This window comes from Nesoenas mayeri (assembly GCF_963082525.1).
Source record: "Nesoenas mayeri genome assembly, chromosome: 2".
Taxonomy (NCBI): domain Eukaryota; kingdom Metazoa; phylum Chordata; class Aves; order Columbiformes; family Columbidae; genus Nesoenas; species Nesoenas mayeri.
Window position 1 is genome coordinate 53,869,059 of NC_137543.1, and position 25,297 is coordinate 53,894,355.

Here is a 25,297-nt window from a genome sequence, read left to right on the forward strand (position 1 = left end):
AAACCCCTAATAATCTTTGTAGACCTCCACTGGACTCTCTCTGGTAATTCCTTGTCCTTCTCAAACTGGGAAGCCCAGAACTGAATATCGTACTGCAGATGCAGCCTCACAAGGGCAGAGTAGAGGGGGAGTAGAACCTCCCTCGACCTGCTGGTCATACTCTTCTTAATGCACACCAGGATACAGTTGGCCTTCTTCGCCACAGGGGTATACTGCTGACTCATGATCAATCTATTATCCACCAGGACACCCAGGTCCTCTGCAGTGCTGCTTTAGTATCATGCATGTGAAAAGATTATAAGGGGAAATTTTGGTACCTTGTCCTCCTGTCCCATTGCGCATGAGAGTTGTTTTCTAAAAAAGGCAAAGAAAGAAAGGAGGAAATAAGAGAGAGAGAAGTCAAAATGCAAACCAAAGACCCTATTAATATGACAAAGCTAACACAAAGCCATCTGGTTTGTATCTCATCCCAATTTGGAGCTTGATCCTGCCAGGTACTTAGTGCTCAGGCTGTTCCCTGGGGCATTCTCCAGAGCACCCCTAACACTGGTGGTTTACTGGATTGTGGCCAGCATGCTGAGTACCTCACGGGAATCAATCCTTGCTTAATATTTCTGGTTTGTAGAAAAATCTCTTTCCAGCTCTGAGCCCTGGCACTTCTGACTCAGAGTTTCCTTTCCCACTCCACTCCAACTCCCATATTTTTTCTTTCCTGTTGTGAGTAATCAGAGCCAAGCAGGCTTAGGCCACAGGTTGCCCACCATGGAAACTCCAGTACAGGCAGCTAGCATCTGACAAGACTCCAGGAGAAAATATTTTAACCTGAACTAAAGTCCTACCTGGAGTTATTCAAAACTCCTATTCATTTTGCTGAGCCCATAAAAAAGAAAAACTTCAGAGGAGAAGGGATAGCATATAATAAATTCTCGGGCATTGTCAGCATATATCCCAAAGGGGCAATGGGCTGTTAAATCGAATTAAAGAAATCTCTAGAAAACCAGGACTCATGATGTCCCTGACAGCATATGCTGCATGAAATACTTCAAGTCAGTAACTCTAAACGTGGCTGTCACCACGATGTGCACCTTCCATGCACTCAACTTTCAATTCTTTTCAATAATAGTGAATCTTTGCGACGAGCAAATGTAGATTACAGTTCCTAAGCAAATTTTCAAATTTTATAGCCAGATCTGTAACCAGTCTGAAAACTGTAATGAGAAAGGGATGACAAAGCAAGCAGAGACACTTTTTGCTGTCATGGCAAAGTTTTAGTTTCAGGGTCAGGCTGCATAATTCCCCTCTCAGTTGATTATTACCAAATGCTTTAAAAATCCTTGATGTGTACACATTCACCATGGTGTGGTATCTCCAGTGCTCCATACCCATTTGTGCATCCATACATATGTGAGTGTGTGCGGGATGTGTTAGTCACCTGCAGTGCATGAGCTGTGGTACCAAAGTGCAGACACCCAGCATTTCAGCCACACGCAAAACCACAGTCCCCAGTAACACCACCCCTCACCTTTCCCCTGCTCACCCTCTGAATCCCCTGCAACAAAATTTTACCAGTGTTGCAAACCTCCAGCGATCTTCAAACAGCTGCTACATTCTGTAAACAGTTTGCCAGAAAGAAAAACAAAAATAAAGGAAATATTTACCTCTTTTCCTCAGTTATAAAATTGGCCTAGAATGTGGAAAAGACAAAGTATATGCCTGGATCACTGATTAGATTAAAGACTTGTCTGTCCACGCATATGACCATACCCTCCAAGGCTAGAAATAGTTATTTACTAGACCAGAATGCTATGCCTTGTAAGACCCAAGAGAGCAGCTTTAAAATTGCTGTGTAATTGAATATGAGAAAGACACTGATTTTTCATGTTATTGTTATGTTTTTCTTATCTCCCTAACTTTTTCAGTTTCTGTAGTGAGAAAGTAGCAATTCCATCTTTGAAATGTAGCATATAAAATCACATTTTCTGCCTGAACTGCAATCAGAATTTGGCCAGGGAGCACAAGGCTCTGCATGGGCAGAGGTGGGTGGAGGCTCTTGCTGGTAAACAGTGTTTTTCAATGTAGCTGGTACAAAGCACAGCACCCAGGAGGCTTTTGCTTCTGACTCACACCTCCAGTGCATAATAATAATAATAATAGTAATAATAAAAGCAACAACAACATTTTCACAGTGCACAGAAAGAAATGCAGTAAGCAGAAGTAGCATAAGCAGCAGACTGAAATTTCACAAGTACTGTAAACAGGCCTCCCTGTACGCTGGAATTGGGCCAAAATACTAGAAACAGCACTGCGGCCCTACAAAGACATAGCTTTGTGGGATCACATGGGAGGTCTCTGGCACCCAGTCCCCTCAGATGGATGCTGGTGAGGCAGGGGGTAAGGGAACGTCTTCATGAGATTGCACTTTTACACGTCCTGTGTTTGTGACATTGGCAGAGATCACTGTCCTCCCTTTAAATTGCATGTTTTTTTCCCATCTGCCAGAACCCACGGCTAAGTAAGTCAATAATGCATGTCCTATATGACATAAGTTGCCCTCTAAGCTCATACGTATCTGCAGAAAAAGAAGAACAGAGGCCAGGTGAAGCATTCATCCACCAGAACATTTGAAGAGAGCTGCCTGCAGGTGAGAGACCTTGCAAGGGAGGCTGTTACTGCAGCTTCAACAGTGCTGCCAGGAAAGCCTTTTGAAACACCACCTCTTATCAAATACCTTTAATTTTCCCTTTCTCTGATTCAGCACTTTCTATTAGTGATAATTAGCATTTTTGTTCTTCTTGCCAGTGCCAGAAAAACCACTGGCACTGGGGTTGGCACCAGTTTTTCCATGAACAGTGAGCTGAAGCGCTTTGATACAAGGGAGAGTACTCCAAGAGGAAATAATTGTCAGATAATCATCTTGCAGGACTACGTGAAACCTGTGATATTGTCACATTTCTGGTTTCCTTGGGCTTCCCAGCTGGATTTGTGCAATTGTGAGAGAAAGAAAAGCTGGAAATAGCAGGTGATGATTGGCCCTGAAGAACTGCCTGTCTGTATATTGTCATTCCTGAAAACCGTGGAGCTGGGTACATCTTGTTTGGACACTGCTGCTGAAGCCAGAGATTTCTAGATCTTGAAAAAAGTCTTGTTCTTGAAAGCAAGTGGGAACCTCAGTCAGGCTTGTGAAGGCATTTGTGTTTGAAAAGATGGTTGTTCCTTTCCTGAGCAGATAGAAGGGCTTTTAGGAGCCTGAGTCTCCACTGCCTTGCACTGCAGCCACTCAGACCTATACAAGTGAGGGCAAAACACCACTTTCAGTAGTGCTAGCAATGGTCCTGGTTTCTCAGGTGGCACAGGTGTATTTTGGCTGTACTGTGTATGCCAAGCACTGAACATGGTGGGCTCCAGGTCTCTGGACTGAAGCCAAGCAAGGGAGATCTGTGGCCTCAGCAACTGTCACTGTCTTAATGTCATCAAATTGTCGCAATAGTAAACAATTGTATTACTTTTACTCCTGAGGGGGGCTGCTGCCTTTTTTTTTTTTCTTTTTTATCTCAGGTTAGAATCTTTTAATTTCTCTTATTTTTTATGTTGAAATGTCTGTTATGGTTCACAGTGGAGTGGTAAACATGGATTCCTTCTTTTAAACTTTCTAACAAAAGTTTCTTTTCTCTTACCCTCTTTTTTTGCTGCAATGTACAAGACGGGCATCTCAAATTCTGCCTGACTGCCAAACCCAGTTCTGCTTTCATGACAAATAATTAACAAAATCTTAGACTAACCTAATATTTATGTTATACATGGTAATTAGATATGTCTTTGGCTTATGTATGTTTTTGTTTAAAAGAATAAACTTTGGAGATTGGACATTTGTAATTGATACAGCATATTCAGAGGCATAATTATGTATAGAAAGTAAAAACTTCATTTTCCTTTGTCTGTTTGTGTCCAACAGAGTTTTCAGATGTAATGCCTGTTTAGTTAGGGATTTTTTTTAAGTCTTTTTACTGGAATATATTTCATGATTTATGGTCCCCCTCAAGTAATATTGCTGATTAAATTGGAATTACTCAGTGGGTGAAATTAGTAAAATATTCTGTTCAAATTAAGTGCTCCCCTTTAAGAAGTGAATTGGTCCATAGACCATTAGAAACTCTGTAGAAACTCACCCCACTTCTTAAAATAAAGGTTACTGGCCAAACATGAATTTGGCAGTTACAGTTACTTTTAAAGTCACATTAGTGAAGAACATCTGTTAATATAAAAATATCTCTGATGCATTACAGTGTTTTAGCTGCAGTTAGTTTAGCAGTGCTTGGTTAACATCTAAGGGAGGAGAGGGAATAAATGTCTTAACATTTGGCAATCAGTAAGCCAGGGCTTTTACCCATTGCTTGGCTTTGTTTGGTTTTAGACAAAGTTCCTCTGTTTTTGCTCAAGCTGCAATAATCCTTCAGCCCTTGATGTCATGCATTCTGGGTTTTCTATACTTTTTATAATCATCTTTGAATCCTCAGCCCACATCATATGTTATGAATATTCTTGTTCTGGAGAAGAGAGGAAGGCAGTCATTTTAGACTGCAGGAACCCTACCCCTAACATTTCCCTGTGTGTCAAAGACATGGAGCAACATCAGGGAGAAAAAGCAGCAGAAAGACCAGTTTGGAAAGATTGTTCGAGATGAGAAAGTTGAAAGTTTATTCAAACTGTACCTAGAAAAGCCCCTTTAGGGCCATACCTGGTTCAGGGTGTGGGCATGGTCAAGCTGTTGCTGCAGAGACGTAAAAGCCAGAAATTGGTCCTGGTGAATGTAGGAAATTGTAGGAAATTGTGGTGTTACAGGCTATGAGCTCCGGTTCTTTTTTTCTGGTGAAAATACATTGAAAATTGGAGATGCTAGCAAGTAATGATTTTCTTCATCTTCTTGCCACATGACTGTTAGGGTATGTTATTTATTTCTTCCTCACTTAGTGACTCTTCCACCAGCGTGTTATCTTTTTATTCTTGGCTGTCTTGACCTGTTCAGCTTTGAAAAAAAATGATGTCTGTAAGGGGAAGTAAGTGGCTTCCCTAGGGAACTCTATTGTATATCCTTGGAATTAAGGTAACTAGCAGATTCTCTATGATATAGTGTAGTGCAAGACATAAGACAGTCTTTTTTGTAGGGACCTAATAGAGGGATATTGTCAAAAGATGACTGAAAATTGAGGTGCAAAATAGTGTTCCTCCAAAGATCAAAGAGACACCTGAGCAAAACCTCTATGTTTATAAATTCAGCACAAAAAAATGTCTCCCCTGTCATATGACTCCACATACTGTTTCCAGTGTACATATGGCCCTTGCCTGTGACTATTGCAACGGGCACTGGAAAACAAGCTCAGTCCCTTCCTGCTAATTTACTGGTGGAGGAAGGTTGTTTTTTTTTTCCACCAGGCAAGTTCATTTGTCAAAGTGACCTTTGCAGCTGACACCAAGCATTACCACAGATAAAGGATGCTGGCTCAGCGTATTTGTGAAACCCAGCGCAACGGCTGGCCACAGGCCTCCTGCGAGGCACAGGGCCATTGCAAAAACAAAACCCTTCCTACGGGCACTGCAAGGCTTTTTCTGTTCCACACTTTTCATACATCGGCACTGCACGTCATGCAATCCTTCTTTTGTCACACTCTGTAAAACCTCTTCTCTTGCCTGACTAGTTTTACGTCTAAATGGTCTTGAGGTCAAGTAGTCTCTTTTGAAAAATCCCTATTCTGTAAATTAATGGTCTCCTAGGCAAAGCTAAGACCACAATTAAATCTTAATCAATCATGAACATAGGTAAGAAATTTCACAGATCCTTTGCCAAAGCCCAGGCAGAAGAAACAGATCCTCATAGATCTCTTAAGAGAAGGTTTAATCTTTCATGAAGAGCTGATGTCAAGTCTGGACTGCCTGGCCATGAATTACTATCTTCTTCCTATCTACATAGTTCCTTTCAAATACATCACTTATTAAGTTTTAGGATATTGCCTTTTTTCTATCATGAAAAACAAACCAGATTTGGAGCATGTGTGCTTAATGTATCCCAGTATTAATGTAAAATCCAGCTTGGAGAAGAGCCTCTGATTTTTGCTCACTAACAGCTGGAATAGATCAATAGAGTCCCTGGAAATAGCAGTCATGTTTCAGAAGAAACCACCACATGATTATGTCAGTTAAATTTCTGTAGAATACTTAATCCAATGATAACTCTTCCAGTTCCTTCCTTGTAGTTTTATTTTCATGCTTGCCATATGACATCTGTTAGACAAGTCCTTACAGATATTTCTCAGCAGCAGTGACCTGTTAAAACAGAAGACTGTGTGACTGTGTTTAGAACAGAGGCCAAAAAAAAAAAAAAAGGGCATTTCTTTTGCAGGGGGAAAAAAAACCAAACCACAAACAATCAAACAAAAAAAACATCATTTGCATTGATCAGAATAATCTGTGGAGCATTTTCTTTTTGAGCCAAGAAATAAATAGGGAAAAATCAGAAAAAGCTGAAACATTTCATTGCAACAACTTCTAAATGAACTATTTTGTTTCTAATTTATGTGGATCTAACTTTCAACAGAAAAGTAAAGCAAATCTCAGAGATCAAACTGTTTGTTGTTCTTCTGAATTTCTACAAGAAAAGCAAATGGCTTTGTTTCAGATGAACTTTAAATGAAGATTTTGTTCAATTATTTGTTTGGTAAAAGCCCTGAAAAATCAGTTATTTAGAAAGCTAAATGTTTATGACTGGTTCTTACATCCAGATACAGCAAAAAGCTTAAACATTTGTCTCATTGTAAGGACAATCTATGTATTTTTCCAGTCATAAAATGGAGTCAACAGCAGGTCTATTTTATGTCTCAGCATTTAACTTTAGAAAAAAGAATAGCATGAAAACACTTGTGTCAGTGTTTATCAGTTGTGTGACATTCAGTATATCTACTGAAATATTTCATCATTATGGCCCATATATGGAATAAGTTCAGAGCTACTTTTGTACAAACCATGAAATGCAATAGTCAGACTTGAATAAAGTTACCAGTGCATGCAAATCTCTGTGCGGTGTTTCAGTGGGACACCTGTGCATACGAGTTCAACACTGTTTGTTTCTCATAGGACAGTTGTGATTAGAGCTCACCATTGTGCTGGTCCAGAAAGACTGAGAGAAAGAAAAAAAAAATTAAAAAGGTGCTTAGTCATATTTATGCAGTTTTATAGCAAGGCTTTTAACCAAAAGGATGGTTAGAATGTGTTTCAAGAAAATATTGTATTTTGGAGGTAAAATATCTTAAGTGCAAGGACACTGCAGGGAAAGAGTTACAGTTCCCTTAATTTTAAGTGCACCTAAAGTCCAGTGAGCATTTATCCATTTTCAGCATTTAACTGCTCTTTGGTGAGTCTCTCACTGCCTGCTCCCTTGATGGGCAGTAAGAAAGACACCCACAGGTGAGCTGAATTGCCTTTAGTAGGTGACTTTCCACTGGCTGTAATCAGGAGCCCACGTCAAGGAGGGTCCTAACTCACACATCCTGGGTCAACATTGAATGTTAGACGAGAGAATCCGACACTTACCAAAACAGCGGGTGTGTTTTAATTGCCGACAGCAGCCAGAGGGAAGACACGTTCACTGGGAACTGCTGCGAGGGACCTGACCTCTTCTTCCTCCCCTCCCTCCACAACCCCATGTTTCTGTCCTGCACAGGCAGCAAACTGCAAGAGACTTGGATTGCAAATGGTAACCCACCTTCACATTTACCAAATGCAAACAAGTCTCACTCTAATTCCTGGGAAAATCTAAATCACTGTTACTGAGACTTGTTTAAATTCCATCAGAGAAACTTTGGGAAAAGGCAATCCTAAAACTATATTTACCTGACTGTTCAAAGCCTAGAATTAGGTATAAAACAAATTTATTTTATTCATACAGCAACACCTTGAAGAAAGTGATAGTGGCAGCTATCTATCTTTTAACTAGAAAGACAAAGAAGACATCCTTGAGGGAAGCGGAGAGGGCAGGCTGGTAACTCTTCAGCCTGGAGGTGGCCTCTGAATGCCTGCAGGTGGTAACACTATAGAGGTATTTAGTCAGGATGATATGGACTAGCATCACCGGGCTACGAAGTTGGTGAAAGGTTTGGAGAGGAAATCCTATGAGAAGTGGCTAAAGTCACTTGGTTTATTCAGCTTGGAGAAGAAGAAACTAAGGGGAGACTTCATGGCAGTCTACAGCTTCCTCACAAAGGGAGGAGGAAAGGCAGGCACTGGTCTTTAGTGACCAATGACAGAGCCCAAGAGAATGGCAAGAAAATGTGCCAGGGGAGGTTTAGGTTGGACATTAGGAAAAGGTTCTTCACCCAGAGGGTAGTGGAACACTGGAACAGGCTCCCCAGGGAGGTGTCACAGCACCAAGCCTGACAGTATTCAAGAAGAGACTGGACAATGCCCTCAGACACATGGTGTGAACTGTGGGGTTGTCATATGCAGGGATAGAAGTTGGACTTGATGATCCTTGTGGGTCCCTTCCAACTCGGGATATTCTATGATCCCATGATTCTATGATCACCGTATCATTTCATGCAAAGCAACAGTAGCTGCCAAGCAGTTTCTGGTGACCACCAACACCAGCTGGATTTGTAGCATGAATAGCCCTACAGTCCACTATCAAATTCTTGAGTCACCCTCTCTCTTCCCTGCAATTTATCCTTTAAAGCATGACCTACCAATCCCTAAACAGACCTACAGTAAATGACTAGAAGTTTCCAAAATTTTCTAGGATTTATGTAATCCTAAAAGTTCACCAGAAAAAATAGAAAGGCGACATGAAGTCCTGTTTAAAACATAAAGAAAATTTAACTTCAAGATGAACTGTAAAACCAAACCACTTCTGTTTTTCCCCTTTTCTGTCCCCTTAGGAAATGTGTGACTGATTCAGGAAGTCCTTTTCTTTCCCTTTTCTTTTTTTTTCAGCTTTTTTTTTCTCTCTCTCTGTTTGTTCTGATTAAATAATGGGCTTTCTTTTTCCTTTATGCTGCCGAAGGGCTTCAGCCATGTCTTGGGAGGAAGTGAAAGATATCAAAAAGCTTAAAATCAGAAAGTCAGCTTTTCCTCCTGCATTTCAGGCTGGAGGAATGACGACAGGAATGCTGTAAATTTGATAGACCAGTTTAAGTTAGTCTGACAGATAAACAAAGATTCAGTGGAGGAAGAAAAGTTTTACCATCTCATATGTTTTCCATATTTAAGAGTATTTTCTTAGGGTTCCTCGGACTGCATTAACAGACTACCGTAGAGAACTTTTCGCAGAGTTTATTTCCTCATCCCACAGCTGCAGCTCAAATCATCCCTGAATTTCAAGATTTTATCTATCTTGGGGCCAAAGCCCAATTCCGGGCCACTGTTCCAGCAAAACCCGGTGCATGCTTTTCTCAGCATTCATCTGGGCCTCCCACTGATCATCCCACTGTAGTAAAAGCAAGAAAGGCTTCCCCATAAATATTTGATTTCTTAACAGCTGTACTCTGGCTTGCTTCTCCTTCCTCGCTGGCATTGTGCACTGTGCTTCTGCTTGGGGTGGAGCAGCCATCTCTGTGCAGAGAGGGCTCCTAGTTAATTTGCGTCTGGTCATTTATGATTTTTCTGCATTATGCTAATGGTAGTGTCTCATATCCCTTTAGCAGAAAATACATAAATTGGCTCTGCATTTTTCTGGGCCACCCCACAGGCACTCTCCTGAATAACAGCGCAACTCAGTGCTGATTACTTTTTTATTTCTCCTCTTAGGAAATGGATAAAAGGTTTAAGTTCTGACACAAACAGGAAAACACACTAAGAGGATTTATCCTGAAGGCATTTACTCTTTAAATAGTGATGGAGCAATGTCAGTCCGTTTCCCATAAGGGCCAGAAGCTCCACCGCTCTTTGTTCCCGCAGCCCTTGTATGACTAGAGGCAGAATACCCTATCACAGGCTGTCAGATAACTCCCAGAATATGCAACTTGGTGATCATAGGCTGAGGAGGGACTCACTGCCACGAGGAGCACGAAGAAATTGGGTTTCAGAAGGACTCTGCTCTGCTCCTTTAAGGATAACACCAAAGCTTTATTCTGCTCCAAGGTAAGACTTGCAGAATTTACTAAATCAGTAACTTTTCAGCCTTCCAAACCCTGCTCCCTCCCTCTTGTTTTCTTAAATGAGGAGCGACAGGAGGGAGAGCAAGCTGTCAGAGTTATCACTAGTGGAATTTTCCAGCTTTACCGGGCAGGAAAGGGGGGGGACAAAAACATGATCCACTGTAAAAAAACAGCTGGACACAGTGCAAGAAAAAGCAACTGCAGAATAGGCATATGCATGCTTTGCATTGACTCAAGTTATAGGAAAATACGCAACAAGAATCCATTAACATGAACCTGTTTAAGGTTTTATTAACAAGGTGTTCTTCTGGAAAATTGTACTCTGTTATAATACAACTTTTTCCTCTCTATTTATTCTATTTAAAAATGCGTGCCATTGGCATAATGATCCAGAGGGACCAAAACCTTTATTTTAAATTGGACTAATCAGAGTTTTTCCCATTTTTGCTTTCATTTGATTCAAGGTCAGAAATTTGCCTTTTGCAAGTTTTGTTGTCTGATGTCATGTAGATGTTTATGATATTGATGTGTATTTCAGCTCAGTGTCGTGACCAGAATTTAACTGGCATTATGAGAGTTTTTTACAAACCTAGATGTAAGGAAAGAAAAAACTTATGACTTATTCAACAAGAGGAAAGCCAGGTCTGATAATTGTGATGCGTTCACAATAAAGTGATGCATTCATACAGATTACATGGCTAAATGAACTGAAGTGCTTCTACATTCACAAATACATTATCCAAATCCACATTTTCAAATTGTGCTCAAATCTGGCTCGGTTCTGTACATTTGGCAGGCAGGGATTTGCAGGTGGCACCAGCTCTTTGTAATTGCTACTTTCAATGTGAAGGTGCTTATGTCTGGAACTCAGGTAAAAATCCAGGGCAGCAGGGGACTGGTGGTGAAAAGCAGGTAAAACTCTTTACCTAGTAATCAGAAGTGGAAAAAATGAAGGGAGCTGGAAACAAGGGCTTGTCCAACATTGTTTCGAGGCAACTGGAAGCTTGTTTATACAGTCTAAATAAATGAAATTGCAAACAATAGACCATCAATCCAGCTCTCACAGACAGGATCTCTCATCCCTCACGAAAGGATTCCAGGGGATTTCTCTCCCACTGGCTGTCTAGCGTGACGCTCACATCTCTGCACCTCCAAAGCAAACATCAGGAGTGTCTGAGGAGTTTCTTTTAGCAGCTCTTGCTCCACGGCAGTTTGCACACGCTGAAATGGCCAGCACAACCTTTCCAGTTCCAAAGTCTCCCTGCAGCAAAATATCATGAGCTGGGGTCATGACCATCAGCAGAAATAGTACTCCTTGCCTTGGGGAAACCTTTTAAAGGATTTCTTCCCATGTTATTCCGTCTGTCGGGGCAGCATGAGGCCTATACTGGGGATCAAAGAGAAGTCTAAAATGGCATCAGGTTCTGCAGAGCAGCATGATATGATGATCGTAGTCCAATATGATGAGTACTTAACAGGTTTTATTTGACTTTGATCAGGATGAAAGAGCAAGTACTTTATTTTTCCCTTGTCAAACATGAAGACTCACTGAAAGGAAATTCAGGAAGCTAATGTTATTGGAGATTTGATTTTTGCTATCTAAATTCTTGATTGATTTATTTAGAAAAGAGAATCAGTTCCGCAGAATTACTATGAAATTTCTACGGGACAGTTATACTCCTAACACTAACAGTGTTTCTTCAGCAAAACAGCATAATTACGAGTTGCAGTAGTGTTCTGTGAGGATGGGAGATAGGGCTTATTGGCATAAATGATTGTCCAAGCTGCTTTTTGCGATTTTGTGACTCCTTTTTCATATGAATGGAAGAATTTTTAAGATCTTGCATCACTGTTTTTGCTCCTGTTTGTTCTCAGTGAAGGTGAACCTGTCCATCCCAGGAAAAGACAACTCACTCTTGGGTATTAGGGCTTTCTCAGGCAGAGCTTGCAGTGTGATTGTGAAGTGATTCCTAATTCATGAAAGTCTCTATGAGAAACAGAAATGTAGATGTTTCTAGACAGCTTTTGATGCTGTTTTAAGATAATGAACAAACTCTGATGAAAATTAACCTAGCTACTCTAAGCAACATTGTATTTTCTTCAACTCTCTTAATTGCTTTTTATTAGAAAGTCTTTTCAAATGCATAATTTTGGAAAACCTTAGGTGGTAAGCTGTGCATAAGTGATTGTGATGATATAGCAGCCCCTTAATTTGACAGATATTTCTTGTAACCAAATGATTCCAACTATTTTGAATAAAGTCTGTTCCATTTTTATCTTGAATTATACTTCCATTAAGAAAACAATTAATGTTGATTCCCTGGTTCATGCCATACAAAACATTCCATTTTATGTGTTATCTAGACTTTTTCACAAAGGCTTTTAGGAGATTACTATTCCCTGCCTTTGTTCCCATCCACTGTGTATTCATACACATATTTATACGCGAGTATGAATCCATATATATGTATAGTTATCTTCCCCTTAGTATATTCTCTAGATATGTCATAAAGGAAAAGGAGATTAACAGTATAATACAATACAAACAGGCTGACTTTATGGTGGTCTTGCAGAAAATTCTGCCAAGCAAAAGAATAAATAACAGCTGTGTTACTCAAAGCCAAATTTAAAAGATAAGGGTTGAATTTAGGTGGTCAAAATCCCAGAAAAACTGGGCAAGATTAATTCTCACAGAAACAAAAAACAAACAAACAAACAAACCAAACCAACAACAACAAAAAAACACACACACACCAAAAAAAACCCCAAACCCTTAAAGGACAAAGAGTGTAATTTTATATGAGTAAATTGAGGGCAAATTTTTAAAAGTGCTTTTGTGACTTGAAAGGTTAAGTACCACCTTTAAATTCACTTTGTGTGTGGAGGCATCTACTCTCCCTGCATGTCCATAGGGTTTATACTTCTGAATCCTTCAGCCTTTTCTGAAAATGGGAGTTATGTGACTACCCTCCTAAGTCCCTTTTGGAAACACAATCTGTAGTCACCAGAAAGATCCTGGTCAAGTAGTGGCTGAATACCAACCAGGTATACCAACTTGAACCAAAGAACTAGAGGTACAAGCATGATTATTCCCAGTTTACTGGAAAGCCATCATCTCTGCTTTGAATTAAACTCATGAAGATGTGTTAGCCTATTCAAGATCCCGTGGAAGCATTTTGAATCAATTGTAACTGATGTAAATATAGCCCTTGACTGGCAGTCTTCCAGAGTGAGAGAGCTGCAACAGTTCAGCCAAGATGCATTATATCAAAAGCATGGATAAGTAATTCGGTGTCCTCATGGGAAGGATAGCATTACAGCTTCACAACATTTATAAAGTGCCTGCACTGTGAAAGATCTAACACGATCACTAAAAGATGGATGAATGCCCTGTGAATCCTCACCCCCTATCATGGATCGTAGCTCTTATCTAGGCAGGAGTGGGAAGAGGAGCATGTATTCATGATGACAGAGGGCACAATAACAGCTTAGTTGTACCCATTTGACATGAGCATGTGAGCATTCAAACATGATTTACTATGTTTGTACAGAAATATTAATTACTTTTTTAGAGACTATCCAGCCAAGAATATGTACAGGGCTGACAAAGATCAGTGAGAAACTTCAGCCAAGCTCTGCAGGACTTACAGAAGATTAGCAGTTCTATTACTCATGGTGTACCATAGCTTTAAGTCACAAACTATCTTTTGTATTTTTAACTCTCTTCTGTGGCAAAACATCTGTGTGATTGTAGAGATGTCACTTTACCTCCCTCTGTAATTCTTATTTGACAACACCTCTGTACTCCTGTTATGATGAATTAGCTCTTGCCCTTACAGTTAATTAAATGCTACAGGGAGTGGTTGGGTGTTTTAGTAGTTACCAAATTCTTGGTTCTGCTGTTACTATCCACTGCATGATGGTTTGGAATCTGCGTTTAGATTCCCAGCTGTGACGGAAGAGAACTCAATACAGCTTAAGGAGGCAATTCTCCAAAGTCCTCTTTCCATTCTCCCAATACAACCTGGTGCAAACCCAGAACAGCTTAGAACAAACCAGAACAAATCAGTAATTGTCAAAATATCCAAGATTAATCCCTTCCTGTAATACATGATGTGTATAAAAGGTGCTGTAGGACTTTCTAGCATGGTTCTGGGACACCTAGGGTTTCTGCTTCCCAGATGAAAATTAATGTGTATTTTGTACCTATGTTAAGATACTTGAAGCTAAGATAAGATCGCTCTTCTATGTCTTCTGAGCCTTGAAGACTTCCCTCAAGTCTGAGCCCATTTTTCTCATAGATTTCCAAGAGCTACCTCTTACTCCCTCAGCATCAATATCAAGACATTTAAACTTCCAAACCCTATGCCCAAGAGTCATCTGGCTGGCTTCAGCAGGGCTGCGTGTAGGATTCAGAATTATTCATATCACTGAGGAACTACAGACCAAGGCACCATGTTTTGTAAACATTAGTGGTCTCTGTAGCTCCAAAAGCTTCAGGAACTGCAGCATATTTGAAAAGCTAGGCTTGAAATACCTGGCATGCTGCAGCTTCCCTCAGAGTGCTTATGGATTAAATATTTGAGATAAACCTCTAAAATTAAATAAGCAGGAGGAAGAAAAGGTAGTTGTGGAAACTGGAAAGCTGCTGTGCATCATATACTAGCATTCCCATTGAAGAGTTGATTTTTCTTTTTCTATTATTTGCCTTTGTTGAGGATATTGCAAAACAGTGTAATGTAGTCAAACATTTCCAGATTTCACTGGAGTGCAAATGGTTTGTCAACATCACTGATTCATTTGACTCCTTACATCGAAAGGTCATGTTTTTCACAGACATGTTATACAAACATTTGAACACAAATTAGAAAAATACCACTTGAAATGTAGGGTGTTGGCTTTAGAATTCTTGTGACGATGTTTCCTCCGACACTTTGGCAGAAGACTCAAAATCACTTTAAGACCACAGAAAACCTTTTATACCCCATTGTTTGGAATTATATAGCCAAAGTATAAGAAAAGGCATAGGGTTTTTCCTTTCCCTTTTCACTCCTCTGATGAAGACCTGCAAATATAATAAACTGTATTTGATATTGTGGTCCATTGTTTCCTCTGAAAATGGGAATGTTTGCTTTTTGGAGACCTGTGATATTTTATTTGGTCTTCCCTGTTTGTTGTGTTTGTCTCTATCAAATTTAAGTTTAGGCTTTTCAGCTCTTCTATGCTCTTTTTATTGTCACATCTCCATCATCTCACCATGACCTTCATAGTATTTGTAATGCCACTAGACTCATCTGTCAACTGAAGAGGTTCTTGCCAACACATTTCTGTATCTCTACATTATAAATGAGAATTCTCTAGACCAGTCTTCAATAGGAGTCTTCTATCAGCTTTTGCTTTAAATTCAGCTTTATGCCTATGTGGTTATGCTTGTAGAGTTACTGATGTCCTGAATGGGAAAGGTTACTAAATAATATACCACTATTTAATTTCCAAGTGAGTGAATTGCCCTAAAATTTTGACCAAAAATAAGATAAATGAATTAGCAAAAATTAGTTGTTCATTGTTTCCCTCAAAAAATGTAGGTCAAAAACCTGTTCCATACAGCTTGCTTTTTAAAGCTTTAAGGTGAAATGTGCACTGCATTAGCAAAACTTCCATGTGTTCAGCAGAGCCAAGAGGATTTACTTCTTGACTCGTTGTTTGGGCTTTTTCAGTTTTGTTTTGGGTTTTTTAGTTTTTGCTTGGTTTTTTGTGTTGTGGGGTTTTATTTTGTTGGGTTTTTTTCTTGGTTTTTTTTTTAATATAAAGTGGCCTGGTTGTTTTGACTCTGAGCTTTTTATAAATATTTAGAACTGGATGGAGAGAGATGTTGGTGTGTGACTTCTGATAAAGATATATGATGGTCAAATGATGTCGGAGAAACATGTGACAGCACACCCATCAGCTGGAATCCCCATCCATCTCCCTGCATGCACTGGTATCACTTTCTCTCTGCTCAGAGCCATTATCAGCTTTCCTGCTTGCTCCACCTCTACACAAGGTTCCCACCCAGCCCAGCAGCAATTGCTTTCTGGAAAGTAGGAAAGGAAGGGAAAGAAGCAGGATTTGGGGATTCCTGCAGATGAAAAGATGGAAAGGGAGATATAGGTAGAGATGAGGCCCCATGTTGCCTCCAGTGATTCAGAATAAAGTCACAGACTGTTCTGAACATTGACAAAAGTAATCAACAATGTGCTAAAAATCAGTTTTTCTGTAGTTTACATGTTGATGTAATTTCCACCAGTTTCCAGTTAATGCATAACCATTTTTCTTCAGGTAAAAATAGAAACATTGTGCTTTGAGATGTTCTCCAGGATTCATTGCTCTATTCAATGTACATTCTTTATCTGCACTGCTTTATTAAGCAGTCTCATTAACAAAAGAAGAGTGTTTTCAGCAAATTTGGGAGGTTTTCCAAAGTAACTCATACAATCTTTACCAATGTGTTTGAGTGGTAAAAAAAAAGAATTATGTGCACATCTTGATTTGTATTTGGCTACAGCATTTTCCAGTGAATTTTTCATTCCTTCTGACTGATTCAGTATGCCACAAAGTACAATACACTATGGAAAATACAAGCTGAGGGTTCAGAATTGCATGACAGCCAACCCAGAGCTGCCGAGAAAAATCTAAATGGTGAGAAGTACATTTCCTCATGAAATTTTTGGGATTTGTAGTAACTTCAACATTAGCAGTACCACAGAGAAGGATGTTCTGAATTTGAACATAAGGGATAAATTAAGCCAATGTGGTTGTAACAGCTTATAACTGTATGAGAATCAGATCCAGTATTTTTACAGTGACAAAGTTCCTCCTCACTCTGTTAAACAGTATCTTCACCGCATAAGTATTTTTTTCAATTAAAAAATTAATTAGAAGTTGTATGTTCCTTAGTTTTAAAAGTTCAATGTGTTGCTTTACATTATTTCAATCCAGTCCTGTGAATACTATTAAACACAATGTTCAGAATGTTTTCTCATTAATTGCAGGGTAACTGATATCATTCAAGACTAAAATGACAGTGGATACATTAGGACGTTTATGTGCTCATATTTTGTAGCTCAACCACTGCCTCCTATATACATTAAAACATACATAAAGGATAACCCAATTTCTCATGAAAATAGATACTACATGTTTGCTTAGGTCCTGAAGGCTTTAAAAAAAAAAATGTAATGTGTGGAGTGATGACATTTATTTAAAAGGGTGCATTAATTATAGAAGGGAGAAAGTAACAGCTGGAGTTCACTTAAAGCTAAGAAAAAACAAAGCTTCAAAGGAATATTGCATGACTCAGAACTCCTGTTCGGTTTATATGTTCACTCTCTATGTTCACTCGCAGCTTAAAGAGCTTACACTTGCAATGTATGAAGTTGCATTAGATGCCTTCCAGTAGACAGTATTGTCCAGTTCTTTATGTTGTTGCCTTAATGCAACCAAAATGGCTGAATTTGTCTTTTGAAGTGTTTCAGAGAGAGAAAGTCCTATAAATACTGTGAGTTCCTTAATGACGATCATGCTGGTTGAAAATATAGCTTCTTTAGAATGATCTAAAATAAAAACAAGCAGATATTCTTCCACAATTGCCACATGAATTCAGGCAACGTTAGAAGCTGCAATGAAAGCTATAGAATAAAGTTTGACCCCTTACGTTTTGGCATTTTGGTCTTGCCTGTTGAATATTTACTACTGCTTTTTCTTTAGAAAATCTGGTTTGTGCTTCTGGAGCCACAAATCTTTTAACACTGTCCAGTTTACATCCCCTATGGGTTTTACTTGGTTTGCTTCTTTGCTTGTTGAATGATTTAAGCCTCATCAGAGCTCTCGAACCTGTGCATTTCCTGCAGCTTTAACTGGATCCTGTGGTGTTATAGTGCTAGTTGCTGGCAAAGTCTCATCAGTTTTACTGTGAGAGAAGATTCTGGATTAGTCTGCACATTATCTTCCTCCTCCCAGCCTTCTTGGCATTTCCAGTTGTACACACATGCGTGCATCGTGGCCTGACATATTCCAGTTGGCTTGAGATGATGCCATCCCCGGGGACAGCTTACAAGGCTGTTGTTTACCTTAGAAGTGACACTGCCAGGGCAGTAGGAATTGAGAGTAAAATACAGTTTTTCCACCGCCTTGTCTGAGACCTTCCTCACTATTGCAGATAGCTCTCTGAGGAGGGACCAAGTGATTGCACCGAACAGCACTAAACTTCACGAAGTACTAGAGTTTAGACAGGGTCTGGTGCATTTGTCTTTGCCTCTTTTTATTCACATCACTCTGCTTCATCTCTGCTTGCTACCTGGGGTAAAACACCGGGTAGCTTCTTGCTCCAAGCTGCAGAACAAAATGCGTCTGCCTTGCGTTTACTGAGTGGTTTAACCAGGTAGTACATCCCAAGGACTAGTAATCTTATAGTAGCATATCCAGGGCTGTCATACATCTTGATTTCAAATTCAATCCAGGTGGAATTTCAAGAGTTGGCCTCAGATTTCAGGCTGCTTATCTACCTAGTGATCTCTCTGGTTAAGTTCCAGACAGCTGGAATTTTTGGAGACATCTACTCAACCTGAGTGAATAAATTGTATGGTGCATGCAGAGTGAGCCCAGCACTCCTGGGGGCCTTCATCAGCGCTGAGGCATATGTACAGTGAACGGTCAAACGCTCAGACACAAATTATTTGTACTGTACATGGACAATAGATCAAACATTTCCTGGAAGCATGGGATTTACTAAGCAAGCACCATCTCAGCAGAAGAATTTCTCACTTCTGACAATAGAAATATGCTGGAAATGTTTAAGGTGTTCAAACTGGCTGCTCACAACCAGCTTTTGCCTGCTGTGGGCCATGTCCAGATGCTTCTTTTCTTGCACATAGCCATTGAAAATTACATCTAACACACTCTGTCATGACCTGCTCATGTCCTTAAGTCTTCATCATTCAAAGCTAGCTTATTACGCTTCCTCTTAATGTATATGAAAAGAATTCTTTTCCAATTCACTTGAAAAAAAAAGGTTGATAGAACATACTCTTGTTAGTGTTAATCATTTGGGAATCCCTGCTGCCCTTTAGGAACAGCTTTGTCAGAAGAATGAAGACAAAATAGAGACCCTTTCAGATTTTGACAGACACATTGAAGGCATGTAGTGCACTGTCTCTGTCGTATCGGGCCGCCGCTGAAGTGATGTGATTGCCAGTGTGGAAGAGAGGTCTGGGTTGTGTCCCCAAAGGTCATTGTTGCCAGCAGGCAATACCTAGAGAACATATTCTTTGCACTCCCCTAGCTCAAAGGGTCTGATTGTGAGAGTCTTCACACTGAAACCCACAAACAGAGAGAGATTATTCTGCAATCTCCATGCTCAGCCACAAAGTGGTCACAATGTGGCCCTTGTTACAGACTGGGGACTTCCACACCACTCATGAAAACGTTACATAAAAGAGAGCTGAAGAACCCAAGGTGAAATGCATTTTTAAATACTGGCAGGTAACACTGGCATGCAAACTCGACAGCTGAATCTCCTTACTCCTGTTAGTACCTTGATGAATTGCAGATGAGTTATAAATAAATAAATGAAACTCTTTTAATTCCTTTAAAACCTTTTCTCTTTAAAGTCTCTAAATCTTAAGACTCATTGAACAAATCCTTCTGGTCCAAAAAATCTTTGTGGAGGCAGAAAACCATCTTTAGAAGTAAAAGTAGTAGTTAATGGAATCATATTTTGTAGAATACAAAGACATGCAAAGTACTGAATTCCTGTGTTTTCAAGTGTGGCCAATACAGTAATGTGATAAGTTAGCTCATTTTCAAACCCAGCTTTGTAACAAAGAGCAATGAGATTCATATAATTTGGGCACTCTGCTAGGCAACAGGATTAGAAAATTATTAAGAAAATAATAACCTTTTCTGCTTCTCACTCAAATACTCTGTTACAAGGGAGGCCAGATGACAACTCCATGGAATCAATCAGCATGATAGGTGAAATATTTGCTGTGCTAGATGTTAAAGAAAAAAAAGGGAAACTTCAGGATCCACTGCCTACAACTTACCTAACATCTGCAAGATGATCAGAAACAGAAGTGTACAGAGTTGGGAGGATATTGTTTGAGATATATCCGTCTGTGAGCAGAAGCCACCAAGCATGGAGAGAAGGAGCTATGCAAACAGCAAACAGTGCTGGAACAGGATCACCAGGAAGGAATCAGAAGATGAGAGTACTCAGCCAAGAGTGAAGGGTGCCATGAACTGTGCACAAATACATTATTTCAAATTGCTGGGGCTCTTCCTCTGCATGGAATTTGTATACATTTTACTAAAAAAAAAAAAAAAAAAAAAAAAAAAAAGATAAATATTGGTACATGACTGATTCCTAACAATTCAGACCAGAGAAAAATAAAGTTCTTAATAAAGAGGAATAAATTTTGTCTCCCTGTCAGTGCAAGCAGACATCCTGTTTATTCCATTTGGGAAGAGATGAGCAGGGAGAGTGTAATTATTTTTTGCCAGAAGTTGGTGAATTGTGATGACAAACTGAAGAACAGAAAGATCTGGAAACAGTAAACAACACTGTACATTGCCACTGTTGTGGTATTTGGGCGCTACTGACTTCATTGGATTGAGTGGCTATACTGATAGAATGATTGCAAGATGAAAAGGTGGATCTTAGTGCTAAAATGACCAGCAGAATTTGCTTCCTTCATCTTCCCCATTCCTATAAATGTGACTAATTGTAGTAAAGCAGGTTCAGGACCCATGGATTGAAATGAAGCATAATGGCCCACAAGAGGAAGATGTCCTGTCTCTCCATATAAACAAGGATTAAATGCTGGTTTTAACTACAACATGGCTTCATTGCAACAATTTGTTTTATTGATTCTTTACCACCCATTACTCAATTAAACTGAAAACACAAGCCTGACTTTTTTATTACTCAGCCTGTGAGCAATCATTAGGTATCACTGAACCAGTTCTTTGTGTGGTTTGACAAATCTTCACTTTGGGGATACAAAAAAAAATGCTTTCTGGATTTGGCTTGGCTATACTGAAATTGATGTGTGCTGTCAGATCCTGCATAGCACACTTGTGCATGATATATGCAACATGAAATATAGGTTCAGTAGGCCTCCTTTGCTACTGCATTTCATAAGTGTTATCAACACACACCAGGGCAGAACCAGTCACACACTGTTGAATCAGCCTCCTTGTGCCCATGGAAATACCCTGCTTCTTTGCAAAAATCTTTCCACAGAAAGCTTTCTACATGATATCATCATATTTCTCCTCACTGGTACTTTTTAACCCTTTCTCCTGTGACCGATATCCAGTAATAGAAGAATAGAGGAATCCTTTGATAAAGATAACACTGGCCCTTATAGTATACTTCTCCCTTCTTTCTTTTTCTTTCTTTTTTCAAGGTTTCTGTCTGAGTGGCTTTTTTTTTTTTCTTTTTTTTTTTTAATTTCTTCCTAAAAACAATTTCAGCTCATTCAGTAGAGTCACCATAATTTTTGCTTGGTACTTTAAGGTTCATTCTCCTCTCCCAGCATTTTCCACGTAGGAAGCCAGGATCTGAGATCCCTCCTGTGTTTAATTTAGTCAGCATTTCAGATTAGCTCACCACTGCCTGTGTGCGTGAGGGGGGAAAATGAAACTGAGCATGAGCTTCATGATTATTATTTACTTAACAAGATGGGGTTTCAACTTCTCTGTAAGAACAACAGATTCCGCTTAGTGAAAACATTCTATTCTTGTAAACTTCTCTACAGACACTGAGAATAAGAGCAAACAAGCCAGAAAGCCTTGTGAGTGAAAAAGGTATCAGGAACATAGGTTTTCTGCTACAAGAGTTACCAGGTAACTGGCAACCTGGGCTTGCTGAGCTATTTCTGAGACGGGCAGGCAGCTTGTTGAGTCAGTGCTCATTCAATGTCCTTCAAGAATGAATTGAAAGCAATGAAGAATATGCTTTGCTTCCTCAGTAGGATTTTTTTTTTCCTGAAGCTGTTTTGAGCAGCTTTGGCTGGAGGAAACAGGGACAACTTCCATTATCACATAAAAGCAAAACCACTTCCTCCAGGACAAAAGCCACAGGTATATGGGTCGAAACGGAGGTCTTTTCAAACACGTCAGCTTTTAATAGACAGATTTGAAATAATTGCAGAACATTTATACCAGACCACCAGGAAACAAGCTTCAGCTATTTATCAATAAGGATAAAGCACCTCCGCCTAACCTTTCTTGTTACAGGAATTTTACACAGTTTGATTTAATCCAGGTTGAGATAACAAACCTCAGATATGAGGTTCTCAGGAGACTTTGTTCAGCTGATTTTCCAAATAAGCTCTGTACTTGTAATATTTTTGTAAATGCACATTAATTACCCAGGAACCTTATATGTATTTGGTAAAGCTTGTTGTCACAGCAGTTGTTGCCATGCTACGTGGTCTGTTTTGCATTTAGCTTTTTAGTATGGTAATATTACAAAATAACATACTGTGAGGAGAAAAGAAATAACCCATCAAGATTCTTTCTTCCTAATATGGTGAAATAAAAAGCCTTGGTTCGAGCTAGCTGAAGTGCTGATGGAGTCAAAGCCCAAAGATCAGTCTGGTGTGTGTGAAGAGCACAAGGGTCATGGTCAAGATTCACACTGGGAGGGCAGAAAATATTTAAATTCCCTGACCATGACTAAATGATGGGAGCCAGTGATGCTATCAGAGAAAAAGCCCTCTTTTCGTCCTGGCACGTGTTTGATTCCAGACCAGCAAGAGCATTCCTTCCTACGATCGCTGGTGCAGGAGCTCTGGGCTGTGCGTTACACTGATTCAGGGAATTATTTTTCACAGAGTTTCATACTAAGCAGAGATATGAATTGCAGAGTGGGCAGCAGTGTGTGGGGCTCAAACAGAGCTGAAAGGCCAGGGAGGGACAGGCTGCGGTGGGAGGACGGGCACCCACTGCACGCCTGACACCGGGCCTTGGCCTCGCTCACTGCTTGTACAGCGCCTGGTGAATAGGGGCCCCAAACACCGTCAGAGTGCCAGGAAGTTTTGCCTTTTTCCTTATTTGTGTTCACTATCACCTTTTAAACAAAAGAGCACAGCTTTTCACAGCAGTAAGCACTTGGCTGTCGGGAGCTGTTTCCCCCATCCCCATCAGCTCCCAGCCGAAGAGACGAGGGCTTCTGGCTGCTGCTCAGGGGTTCTGCTGGTTAAAAACTCTCCTTGGGGACACTTGGTTCAGTACAAACTCATGATATTTAATTCCTGTGAGACATTTTTTCCTTGCTGATGTAGGGAAGAGGGATAGGTGAATCCATAAAAAACACAGAGGTCACATCTTGTAGATTCGTAATTACAGTAATTATGATTTATCATGTACCCCAGTCATTGGAGGCTTTGCAAACAAAAGCTGACTGAATAGCTTGCATCTCCCCAGAGGCAGAGCTACGTAGAAAGCACACAAATAGCTTTAACCGTACTTATGTCACAAATTCTTCTCAGATTTGGTGACTGTGGGTTGTTCTAATTAAAATATAATAAGTTTCAGTGCTATGTTTAAAAGCAATCATTTACTGTTTAGGATGGGGGAAAAAGGACTGAAACACTGAAGATAGCACTTCTTTTCCTGGACAACACTGTCTCCACAGCATCATAGTACATTTTCTTCTGCTGAAATATTGTCACCCTTCTGAAAACTTTGCTCCCCAGCAGCTGACCAAGAACACATGGGCAGTTTTGGCAGCTGAATCCACCGTATTACACCTCCCTGTGCTCAGAAAGAGGCAAAGGCCTGAGCTTTGCCTTTTTTTTAAAACGTCAATAATGTCTGCAGCTGGATTTGTTGTGCTCTATTGTTTCCAGCACAGTTCCCAAACCTGGGGCACAGACGTAACCCAGCAGGGATTGCCTGGGACCACCCAGACGGAGTGAGCAGGAAGCAGCCAGCCCTTTGCTGATGAGGGAAGATGCAGCAAAGGCAGCACAAAGGGGGAAAAACATGTCCAGTCAGCTTTATTAGATAATATATTGTTTATACATCCATTATGAAAACTTTGACAAGGAGGGAAATACTGAAAAGGAAGTATCTTTTTTTCAGTGGAGTAAAAGTGATGCCTGTGGTTTCAAAACAAAGGCCTGTTGGCAGAATGATGCCATAAAGAAAAGGAAGAGAAAGGGAAACTGCATTTGAATTAAGATAAGTGAAGGCCAGAAGACTTTCTGATAGAATTTTCCATTAAGTCCTGTAGTCTAGATCTCTGCCATAATTGCCTTACCTCATGATTCCTTTGTACAAATATTATTGTGGATATTATTACTACTTACTGTAGCTACTGTAATTAGACTTACAAAAGCTGCTTACACTATTGCAGCCATAACGATGCAAAAGAGCAAAGTCAGACAGGACTTTTGCAGTGGGTATTTTATAAGATTTTGAATGAACTTGCATAACGGTCTTCAGCTGCAAGAACTTACAGTAGGGAACGACAAGAACAAAGGAGTAAGGAACAAACTTCTTTGTTTTGATTCCATCACTGTATTGAATCACAACTTTATTTTTTGTTAGTGAATCATTTTTTTTTTTGAACTTGTGATCAAAACCTTCTGTTTGGCCTAAAACATACTATTTCATTTCAAAGACAAATTTTGTTAAGATTTCACTTATTTTAATTTCATTTAAGGAAAAAAATGGATTGTTTTTAAAAGGATTTTCAAATAAAAGCTAATTGTTCTTCTGAATTAAAATATTTCAAGATTTTAATTCTCTTCTGGAGCCAAGATGAATTTGTAAAATACTTCAGGTTTCCCAAGTCTGATTATTTTTCCCCAAAGTAGTTTCAATGGAAGTAATGTCAGCCACTAAGTAAAACAGGAAGAGACAGAAATTGTGTCACAAATAAGTTAAAATACTTTTCTATTGTCTAACTAGATATGTATCAATGTTAGAATAGAAGTTGCACTTTCTGAGCCCTACTCTAGGTTGTAAAATACTGAAGGACATTGAAGAGATAAATTATTAGCTGCAAAATAAAATTCCATCCATAGCTGTTACGAGCAACAGAGATCATGAAGACCACCAGAACTATGCACTTTGCCCTAGTTGCATGTTTTGTCTGCATGGTACAA

At 39.7% G+C, this 25,297-nt stretch overlaps 1 protein-coding gene across 1 annotated transcript in view; it reads left to right on the plus strand.

Moving 5' to 3' along the window:
• ARHGAP28 (Rho GTPase activating protein 28) overlaps positions 1-25,297 on the plus strand; it is a gene marked incomplete at both ends in the record, with an annotated part of 74,188 nt that overhangs the window by 19,589 nt on the left and 29,302 nt on the right. The window lies entirely within an intron of this gene.